This window comes from Lactuca serriola, chromosome 7 (assembly GCF_051521515.1).
Source record: "Lactuca serriola cultivar US96UC23 chromosome 7, Lser_US96UC23_V15, whole genome shotgun sequence".
Taxonomy (NCBI): Eukaryota; Viridiplantae; Streptophyta; class Magnoliopsida; order Asterales; family Asteraceae; genus Lactuca; species Lactuca serriola.
In genome coordinates, this window is record NC_136414.1 from 183424862 (window position 1) to 183437787 (window position 12926).

Here is a 12926-nt window from a genome sequence, read left to right on the forward strand (position 1 = left end):
GATCCATGAATGTGGCCGGAGCATTAGTGAGCCTGAAAGGCATCACCACAAACTCGAAATGACCATAACAAGTCAGAAAGGTCGTCTTCTGCATATCCTCCTCTCATCCGGTGATAACCTAAACACAATTCAATCTTGGAGAGCCAAGATGCGCCTTAAAGCTGATCAAATAAATCATCGATCCTCGAGAGTGGGTAACGGTTCTTCACCGTTAGCTTATTCAACTCCAGATAGTCAATACACATCTGATGTGTCCGATCCTTTTTCTTCACAAATAAGATCAGTGCTCCCCATGGTGAACTACTCGGCCGAATAAGTCCATTGTCAATCAGATCCTTCAGCTGCGTAGATAACTCCTGTATCTGTGGAGGTGCCAACGATAATGTGATTTGGCAATCGGAGCCGCACCTAGAACCAAGTCAATCTGAAACTTCACCTGCCTCTCTGGAGGAACTCCCGACAAATCCTCTGGGAGCACATCCGGGTATTCCCGAACAATCGGTACATCATCAATGGTCACCTCACCCTTCTCCCAGGAATCCATCACATAGGCTACAAACCCAGAGCATCCCTGTTGAAGATAACGCTTGGCCCTGACTGCCAAACAGAGAGTCGACCCATGTTGAGCACCCTCACCGTGGATTACCAACTCTCCCCCACTTGGGGTCCGAACACATACCAACTGAAGCCTACAATCAATCATCTTCCTATTGGGGCTCAAATAATCCATCTCCACAATGACCTTGCTCTCGCGCAGGGGAATCGGAACCAAATCAATCAGATACTGCTCACTGAATAACTCCAAGATGCATCCCTAGTGAACCATCGATACTCGCACCGGACGATCATCTGCAATCTCAACCTCTAGTGGATAATCCAACTCTCCCGGGGCATTGTCAAACCTCTTTATAAGAACAAGAGATACAAAAGATTGGGTAGCCTCCAAATCGAATAAGACCAATGCAGGAATATCGCTCATAAGGAACAACCCTAAACAACAATATAAACATATGAGCATAACAAAAAAAACATAAATAAGAAGATAAGGAGAAGACACATACCAGTGGCCACATCGGGTGCTACACAAGCCTCCTCGATTATCAGTTGAAATCCCTTGCTCTAAATAATTGGCGCCTCTACCTTGACCTAGTGGCCATCAGTGATCCTTAGAGTCGTTGGAGCAGGTGCTGCTATTGGTCCTCCTGATGCTAAAATCGGGCAGTTGGCCTTCTTGTGGCCCATCTGATTGCAATGGAAGCAAATCAGATCTGATGTCTGGGTGGTAGTGGTAGTAGCAGTGCAATCCCTATTGAAATGCCCTATCTTGTTGCACTTGTAGCAGCCCGAACCACCCAATCTGCAGACTCCATCATGTCCTATGTCGTACTTGCCACAATGGCTACGGCCGTATTGTCTCTTCGATCTAGAATCGAAGCCCTTGGGTTTCTTCACCGCAGCCCCAAACGGATATCCATGCTCTGCCTTCCTCTTCCCTATGTGCTCCAAATTAATCTCCCGTTCCCAGGCCCTGGATATATTGTCGTCCAGATTCGGGCAAGTGGAAAAACTAATAAACTCCCTGATATCAGGTCTCAACATGTCATGGTACCGGGTGTTCCTCATTTCCTCATCTACTGCGTACCGTGGTACAAATAAAGTCCTCTCTAAAAATTTGGTGGTAATCTCCACCACGGTCTTAGTCATCTGTCCCATATCAGAAACTCCCTGGCTAACTGTCGCACCTCAACAGCTGGTGCAAACTCCGCGCGGAACCGAGTCACAAAATCCGACCACATCATGGACTTAATGGTTGGGGCTCCCATGGTATAGCCAACCTCCTCCCACCAATCCCGAGCTCGCTCACTCAAACATACTGTAGCGAACCTCACATTCAACCCCTCGGGGTAGAAGCTCATCATCTGGACACACTCAATATATGCTAGCCAACGCCTGGCGACAATGGGGTCCTTCACTCCAAATAATTATGGTACCCCACATCACCTGAAATCCTTGAAGGATAGAGTGCGAGCCTCAGATTGGCTAGCAGCCAAATCAACTCTAAAAATACAAAGGCGATCCTCCATCAGCTCCATGATACCCTCTTTCATTGACCCAAACATCATCGGGGTCACATCAAGGATGCCTCTAGTAATCTCTGATGCAATGAACTCATGTAATCCCTCATCAACTGGTTTGGTGCTCGTGCCCGAACCAGATCCAGATCCTGAACCCCCTGCTCCATTGTGTGTTACCACCATGCTGAAACATAGCCACATAAACAATCAGTAAACACATAAAGAGGTTCATACACTCGAGTTTTCTAGATTCATCGTGGTCTTCCTGGTCTCGGGTATAAATCATGTGCTTCCAGTAGTACGGGCCTAATACTACCTTCCACACCTATTTATACCCTCCTCAAGGACTACCTCGACTCCTCCAAGTCACTCCTTCCAATCTAATACTCTCCTCATACTATAAGGCGTCCTACGCACCAATACATATTCTAGGGACTTCCTAGAGTTCCTTTCCCCACCACTCTCTTCTATCAGCTGCAGAAGGAACTCCCACTGATACCATCTAACTACCACATTAATATAATTACCTACTATCGATACTAGATAATTCTTTGAATGAAAGGTCCCACACTACAACGGTTGGACTCAAACAAGAGTTGTGCAATAGAGTTAAACCTATCCTTCTAAAATTATCCAATCTCAATGATAAGTAGCTAAATGCATTCATCAACTATTTGGTACTAATAAAATTTCTTAAAAGCACAAAGTACGCAACATTCGAGCATCAAGCAATTCAAGTCAGAACAAAACCTAAACATGCCATCCTATCAAATAATTGATCTCATACTAGCATGAAGATCTATAAGCGCATATAATGGGCACATAAAGGCATCTCTCCTAGCATACTATCATGCAATCCTAAGCAGATCCTTAGTCCTAATTTAGCATGCAATTCACATATCATAACGTCAAACATATAACATGTATGGGTATTTTGGGAAGGCTTACTTAAGCTCAGCTGATTTTATGCATCACACCCCTTTCTTTTATTAAATTTCTTTAATTAAAATGTTTCTTTTTATGGAAAATCTACCAATACCTCTATTTGTGTTTAGGCACACCCAAGAGTATGCCTGAATCCCTCAAACCAAGACTCTGATACCAACTTGTAACATCCCAAAAATTCAGATAAAATTTTCATTTTAAATTCATTCTAATCATACGATAATCATATCAAACAGTCGAAAGTATATCATAGTACAAAATCCCAAAATCACGTGATGCAGAAAAACAGAGGTGGATGCAATGCGATCAGGCTGAGCCTTTTCCTTTTCAAGTTGGAATACCTGAAACATAAACTGAAAACTGTAAGCACAAATCCTAATGAGTTCCTCCAAAATACCCCATACCATACATATATAATAGTCAAGAACATATTGGGTCTATTTCACCCCCCTTCAATATCATTCAACCAATACTTGGTCTCTTTCACCCCTTTAGTATCTTTCAACCGATATTGGGTCTATTTCACCCCATTCGGTATCTTTCAAATGGTATCGGGTCTATTTCACCCTTTACCACTAATACATATAATCATAACAATAAGAGTCACAGAGACATCAAGCAAATACAGGCATAACAAGTAATTGTTACGAAGACAATCATTATACTAAAAACATAATCTAGTGAAGGTAATCTAACAAGTAATTTTCACGAAGACAGTCATTGGTGCCTTCGAACCACAGATACAGTGAAGGAAACTCACCTTAGACCGAAGGTGTCAAATCACACTCGAGTTGTCGACTCGCAAAATCCTCTCACTAAATCACAAGCATAACATCCTAATTAGAAATTAGGTCAATAATCCAACCCGAGAGTCCAAACCCTAAATCCTGACTTTAAGGACAAAAGGCTGCTTAATCCTTGACTTATTGGGCCTACGCCACCAAGGCCCAAATCCAAACTAGCCCAAAATGCATTCGAAGTCCAACTAAAAAGGACCCTAAGGCCTAACATGGGCCCCAAGAGCTCCATGATAGCCTAAAGCCCAGAAATGACCTGATACCACAAATAGGCCTAAGGCCCAAACTTAATCAAGATAAAAAGCCCAACTATTCCCGAGCCCAAAACTCCAAAGTCCCACAGAAGGACGTATGTGCTACATATTTGGCTCATATGCCCAACATGCGTAGCTTGATCTGGAATTGGGGTGCTGGCCCAGTAGGCGCAACGTACTTAGGAGTACGCCCGGCGAACTGTCGGACAGCCAAACAACTCCAAATGTCTTAACCCATTAAGCTTTTAACGTCTAAATTCATATCCAAGTTCATTAAAGTGTATTAAGCCATAAATTTGCAAACTTTATGCCTTTACATGACTTAATGAGACTCAAACCATAAATTCAGATCCAAGTTCATTAAAGTGTATTAAGCCATAAATTTGCAAACTTTATGCCTTTGCACGACTTAATGAGACTCGAACCATAAATTCATATCCAAGTTTATTAAAGTGTATTAAGCCATAAATTTGCAAACTTTATGTCTTTGCATGACTTGATGAGACTCAAACCATGGATTAAGCCTTCTATTACCCTTAAGTGGTCACCAACTCATGCATCTACTATAATAAATGAATATAATTTTGCCACATGTCGAGTTTTGACACTTGTCATTTTGTGATATTTTTAAATAAATAACTAGGCGAATGCCCGCGCGTTGCGCAGAAGTATCTATATAACTGAAATCTTTACATGTTTTTTTTTAAATATAAAAATGATGTTATTGTTAAGTTTGATATAATAATTCGTATATAAGGAGATATAATATATTGATTATTTTGAAGAGTAAGTTACACGAATGGTCCCTATGGTTTGGGGTGATTTGCTCTTGGTCCCTAACTTATTTTTTGAACTCGTAAGGTCCCTACTATATTTTTTTGTTATGCGCTTTGCCCCTACTGTTTGTTTTTGTTACGCGTTTGGTCTCTGTCTTACCCAAAAATACTATTATTTAAATAGAAAAAAATTGTGGGGTAGGTAAGGTAAGGTGATTGGTGGGGATGGGGGTGTGTTTATTTGAATAAATTAAAAAATCAAGGGAAAAAATAGTCTTTTTAGGTAAGACATGTACCAAGTGCATAACAAAAACAAATAGTAGGGACCTTCCGAGTTAAAAAAATAAGTCAGGGACCAAACACGCAAATTAATCTAAACCATAGGGACCATTCATGTAATTTACTCTATTTTGAATTATATGATAATATAAACATCTATTAAAACTGCATAATCTCAATCTTTTAATTGACATCTACCTGCGGGTTACTCATGAATAAAATAAAATATAATATATAGTTTAATGTTATTTATAGTTGTAGCTATTATTAATTAATTTTTTAAAATTTATTTGCTTAACGTTTTAATTTCTATCTTTGTAATTATTTAAAACATCAAACAATTTTTTTTGATTTTAAAGGTAACAATATAATCATTTATATAGAGTTATTTTTAACTATTGTTATTCTAAGTTATTTTAAGCTAATTATTTGAAAACTTTTAACGATTATAAAAATATATTTAGGAAATATTTTATTTAAATTGATATTACAATTTAGTTTTTGCATTTAGCACTATAATTTATCATTTTTTAACAATTCACAAAATATTCTTTGGGTTTTTAAGTGGAACTGAAATTTATATTGAAGTTGACATTGTAATGTTATATTTAAATTAACAATTTAAGTATTTTGTCCAAACTGTTCAAAAGTTATAGTTTTAAATTAATAATGGTTTACATACAACAACATATTAAATCTAATAAATTAAGTATAATATGTTAAAAGTTAAAGACATAATTTTATAGGTAGAAGTAAAAATATTATTTTAATATTGAAATTTAGTTTATTTATAATTACACTTTAGGTTTGATATTTATTTAACCTTATTAACCAACTTATAATCATTATTAGAAAGACACTACAATTTATCACTTTTAAATATTTTTTAGGTTGTTAAGTTGAACTAAAATTTATATTTAAGTTGATCTTGTAAGGTTATATTTAAATTAACAATTTAAGTATTTTATACAAATTGTTCAAAAGTTGTAGCTTTAAAATGATAATGGTTTACATATAACAACATATTAGACTTAATAAATTAAGTATAATATTTTAAAAGTTAAAAACATAAATTTATAAGTAAAAGAAAATATATATTCTTTTAATATTGAAATTTAGTTTATATATGATTACACTTTAGGTTTTATATTTATTTAACCTTATTATCCAACTTATAATCATTATTAGAAAGAAATTGATAAGTCATGGGAGTTTCAAATGAATGTGGTGAAAGAAAAAATGAATGGGAGTTTCAAATGAATGTGGTGAAAGAAAAAATGCTAGCTTTATAAGTATATAATGATACCCACATGTCAGTTTATGGTTTTTTTTTTCAATTTTTAAAATTAAAAAGCCAAATAATAGTTATACTTACATATGTAAAGTATAAATGTAATAAATATTATACTAAATTGCAATTAATATGTTTCATTATTTCTTATTTCAAATTTTTATTTTGAAAAATACTTATTATTTACATTTTAATGTTTATTTTTTTTAATCAACCCGTATAATACACGGGTTTTACACCTAGTTTACAATATTTTAAAACATTTACAATATGTAAAAGTTATAAAAAAAAAAATTGAAGTCTTCTTTACTTTTTAGTTAATAAATATGTTTTTGTTTTGTGAAATATTTTATATAACCTCTTATAATTTTTTTTAGGCATATACATTGTTTTTAAAGTAAACATTATCTAACAATAAAATTAAATAAATTAAATATGTAACAAAAAGTATGGAGGGTCTTTTAAAAAAATATTACTTAGAAAATAAAAAACAAAAATAATCTATATAATGTAAATATTTTAAAATTATTATAATTTTTTAATACTTTTTAATTAGAAGTTTATAAACCTTTAACTTTTTTAATACAACATTTTAAACTAGTATTTAATGAAAGTATTTTAAAATGTTATAAAAAAATATTAAATTGTCATACAAAATTTGTGAAACACGTTAAAAATATTGTAAAAGAAAATTTAGAAATAATTGTATGAAAGTGATAAAAAAAATTTGATGAAAATGTATAAAAAAATTAAAAAAAATGTTAAAAATTTGTAAAAAAAATTTAAAACATTTATAAAATATTTGGTTTAAAAGCACTTGTATTAAAATTATATGAAAGTATAAAAAAAATATTAGAAAAGTTTAAAACATTGTATTAGAAAATTCTATAGGAAAAAAATATCATAAATATGTTGTAAAAAATTATAAAATATATTAAGAAATTAAAAAAAAAAATTGTATACAACTTTTTTTACACATTTAAATATTTATCTTTTTAAATATGGTCATATATTACCTTTATCATCTACTAAATGGTCAAATATATAAAAAAAATGTCAAAACATGAATCTTCCTATTCTAATAAAAAAATAATTTTAATCTTCTTTTGATATGTGTCATCTTATTAGGCATCCTAATTAATGCATATTTATTCTTCTGTTTCCATGTGTCAACGTATTAGGTCTCTTAATTAATGCATGCCATTTATGAACATATTAATTCTCAATTTCAAATTTCAAATTTTAAAATTTTCATTCTAATTATATTAAATTAAAAACATTAGAATAAAAATTAAAATAAAATTAATAGAAATTATAAGATGATATAATTTCATATATTTATTTAAATTAATGATTATAATTTTATATAACTAAAAAATATTTCTTAATTAATAATTTATTTAAAATAATTAATTAATAATTTATTTAAAATAATTAATTAATAATTTATAGTTCGTACTATTAAATTAATGATTATATTTATTTAAATTAATAATTATAATTTTATAACCATGTTATCCACGAGTTATAAACTACTAAAACAATAAAACAATAAAGTAATCATCGTAAGAAGTTTCAAACTCTTATAGAAAGGAAATACATTAACCAACCACATATCGAAAGGGATATTCCATAATGCCTTGGAATCTAATAATGTGATATTCGAATCTTATCATTCAGTATCAATCGACATTAATTTATTTTTTCAAAAGTCTTTGTATACTTTTTCCAGAAGACACCCTTTGAATTATACTTTTTGTACAAAAGATACCTATTAAATTTCAAATAAGTTGTGAATAATGCTAGCCAAAATGTTTAGCTTTATACTTGTATTACTCAAACATAAACATAAATTATTTTGATTAATCAAATTTCAGTATTTTCTTGTCAATCATTTCTGGTAAGAAGTTTGATTCGATAAATATATATATTTCAAATTCGTAAAATGCAGGAAGTTTAATGTCATATTTTAAAATTACGGTTCAATTGTGTACCTTCCTCATACCTTCAGGGTTTTTTTTTCTTCATTGCTTGATTTATATAGAGATTTAAAATTTGTGAATTTGCACAAGTGACCTTCAATTATTCACTTATTTATACCTATCAAGAGCATGAATAAGTGATATAAACAAATTTGTTAGTAGGCGTGCTCAATGACCTCATTCCACATCATTTATCACACATTCATATTTATTGTTAGTTGCTAGACACGTTCATAGAGTGTTTCAAAAATTTAAACTTGCACTTTTATTTATTGTTTTAATAAAAGGCAATTGATATGGAAAAAAGAATGTAATTTAGACAAAAAGCAAATCAACACTTTATTATAAATAACAATATTTTATTTTAACAAATTGACTCTTTTAGTACAAACTTATAAATAAATATATATGTAGAAACAAGGATCCATTCTTGATTGCTTATTCATTTTGTTAGCCAATAAGAAAGTCCTTAGGGGTCGTTTTGTTCACTATTATTTTTGGAAGGATTTGGAATTTGTCAAATGAATTAGGATTAAATAGATTTGGTATTTAGAGGAATTAAAAGTCTACCGTATGTTTCATAAAAAATAATATGGAATCAATTCAAAAATTTTGTAAATATGTGGTAAATTATAAAGTTATCATTTAAAAGCTTCATACATGTTTGTTTCGCTAAAACCTACATAAATAGGAGTTGTGTCTAATGTCACATTATTAATTCCAACATAAAAGAAAAACTAATTAATAATCTATGTAGTCGATTGATTAATAAATTACTATTTATTTATGTCACTCTTGACAAATAAATAACATATAACTTTTATTTTTATTTATATAAGTTGGTAATACTTTGTAAATATTTATTATTTATTTGTTGTCTTTATGCTCTTAAGTGTATGATCCCATAGGTTCACATAGACAATGTCATCAATATTTCTTTGTTACTCGCACATTGATTCCAACACCACAAAGATGGTAAACATTTGGGGATGTAACAGGGGCGGAGCTTCAACGATTTATTCGGGGGGCCATATGATTTTCTTGTTTGCATTTATGTGGTTGTAGGGTTTGTTGTTCATAAGGAGTAATCAATGAGTACATATGATTTTCCTTGCACTTTGGTTGACCATTCCTCTAGGATTGTGAGTGGTTATAATTTGTACATATGATGGTTGATAAGTTATATTACATTATGATTTATCACAACACATATGCTACACAATGTCAGTCAATCGTGTGTTACCTGAGATTTTCTTGTCAAAACTTGTGTAGTTTCTTGTTTAAACTTCCTGATAAATAATGACTCAGTTTATACATACTTTATTGTTGGTTGTCTTGAACGTTATTTGGTCAACATTTGAATTTTTTTTACTATGTTTAGTGGCATGCTTCGTGAAATATTGGATGTTGTGTTGTCATTTTGTTTTCTACAAGTTTCTACACTAGATCTACCCATCAACTTCTTTATTTTGACACAATTGGAGTTTTGGAAAAATCGGCGTAATCTAGTTCATTTATGACATTTTTTATATCTACAATCTAGTTTATCAACTACTTTTTACAAAACACTACTAATTCGTAATCTAGCTTATTAGATACCAAGTAGTTTTTCATCATATTACCAAACATGATATTAATATAAAGTTTGACTTATTCATATTATGTTATATTTATAAACGGAAAACATAAATAATTATTCACTTATTGAGAAACATGAATATGGCTATATAGACATCAAAGTCAAACTTTTGCATCTCTTCTTTATGACTTATACAGTCAACCTTTTGACAGAAAAGATGTGATCTAACGTGCTTTGCAGCATTTTCTGTTTAAATTTGTTATTATATATTTATTATATGAATTACAAAAAAGAAGCATATATCATTTCATTTACAACTAGATATAATGAAATAAACTCCAATTTGTTCATAACAGTTATGTAATATTAAATATATATGCTACGCTAAATATTATGATTCTGTGTACATTAAAAAATAAAGGTATTGACCGTTGGGTAGTATGGTATAGTGGACTCAAATAAGTTGGATAAAAATGGCATAATTGTATATGCTAGTAACCGTTTGAATGTGATATATGTAATATATTTAAAATAAACGAGAAAAATTGTTCCTTTGACTTATTCAATTTACAACTTTAGTCTAATAGTCTCAATTGTTGTAATATTTGTCTAAACTAATTTTGATTTGATACTCTAACTCAAATTTTAGCACAATCAAAACTAGATTTTGATTAAATTATATAAATGGTCCATATAATCAAGTAAATCTCATACATTTAAGAAAAAATTACATTAGTAATCTTGTGGTTGATAAAATAGACCAATTTTAGTCCTTATAACGAATTGTTTGCATAGATAGTCCTTGTGATTTCAAAATATTGCAAAGATGATCATTTTAACTAACGGTGGTAACTTTTCCAACTAAGTCATTTGTAAAATGACATATATGTCATTCCTGTCATAAGGACCGTTTATGTAATTTGTTCATGTCATAGGAACTATTTATGTAATTTTGTCTATTATTTATTATATTTTTATTTCATTTTATTTATATTTTTTATGAATTAAATTTTTTTGATGTTTTTTCAAATATAATGTTTAATTTTTTTATATATATTTTTGCTTATATTTGTTGATGTTTTTGTTCAAATAAATTTCTTAAATTTTTGACATTTCATTCGAATACATTTATTAATGTTTTTTTATGTTTTATACGAATAATTTTTTGAGGTTTTGTTAAAATATATTTTTAATGTTTTTTTAAATTTTTTTATAGGGAAATTGAGTAATCTAACCTAAACTATTTGTTGTATTTTATAAAAAAATAATCACTTTTTTTAAATAACTACTTAGTCAACATTGCATATATTTCAGATCGTATTATTAAACGTGTCAATCCGGCTCGGTATTGTGGTCCCCCAGTCCAATACATTCATTATGTATTATGTTTTGAACTTCTTTGTTCCAGGCTACTCCAACTTCGAAAAATATCTTCTACTAGTGAAGAGCTCCAACATTTATGGGTATGTGTCAATTGTTTGTATGACTATATGTGATTATATGTTCAAAATAAAGTTGAAGTGTTTTTTGTATGATTCTATGTGATTATGTGGAAATAATTTGTTTTGCTTCGATTTTGGTGGTTAATTGTGATTAACTGGAATTAATCATATATAATAATAAAAAATTGAAGCAAAATGAATTATTTTCAGTTCTGTACTACTATAAAATAAATTTTGATTAATCACAATTAACCTCCGAAATCGAAAAAAACGAATTATTTTCAATTAATCGCATATAATCATACAAACAACACTTCAACTTTATTTTGAACATATAGTTAAGGTTGTTCATTATTCGGATAAAACTGAATTATCCAATTGGATAATTTGGATTGGACTATTTGGATTAGACTATTTGGTTCGGATATTCGGATTTTTTGATTGGTTTTTAACAAAATCGAATTATTATTTTGGATTTCGGATTGGTTTTGGTTTATGAAATAAGAACCAAATAGTCCAAAGAAACAGAATAAAGATTTATTATTATTATTATTATTATTATTATTATTATTATTATTATTATTATATATATATATTAATTTTCTAATTTATTTTTTCAAATAGATTCAAAATGTTTCACCCGATTAAAAAAAACATTAATATGCATTTTCTCTCAAAAGTTTTGTATCTATAAAATATTTAACTATAATATATCTTTTTATTAGTTATTTAGAAATTTCAAATCACAACTAAATTATTTGTTTTGCTTCTTGTGTAAAGTTAGGTAATATTATAATTATATGTTATTTTAAAATGTTTCGGTTTTGAAAACCGAATTATAAAAACCGATCCAACCGAATTGTAAGCGAATCAGATCGGGTCGGATTTGAATTTAGTTTGGACAGTGACGATCTATGTTTTGAAAACCGAAATCAATTTGGATTTACTTGATTGGATCGAATCAAATCGATCCATCCAAACGAACATCCCTACATATAATCATACAACAAATTAACACATACCCACAAATGTTGAGGCTTTTTAAAAGTAAAAGACATTTTCCGATGTTGGAGTAGCCCGAAACAGAGAAATCCAACACATAGTATAGAATGGGGATTTTTGATAATGGGGTCATAATATGAGGTCAACTCTGGCCCCTTTAATAACCTGGTCTGAAATTTATGCATTCCGGACTAAGTTGTTATTTTTCAAAAAATAAAAAAGAAAAAAAGCGGTTTTTTTTTTTTTTAAATTGCAATACAATAATGGTTAGATTACTCAATTTCTCTATAAAAAAAACAAAACGTAAAAAAATATTAAAAATGCTACAAATGCATTTGAACAAAATATAAAAAGAAATTATTACAAAACATAAAAAATAAAAAATAAAAAATATATAAAAAAAAAAACATTAATACATGTATTCGAATAAAGCGTCAAAAAATTTAAGAAATTTATTTAAACAAAAAAAAAGTCTCTCTCTCTCTCTCTCTCTCTCTCTATATA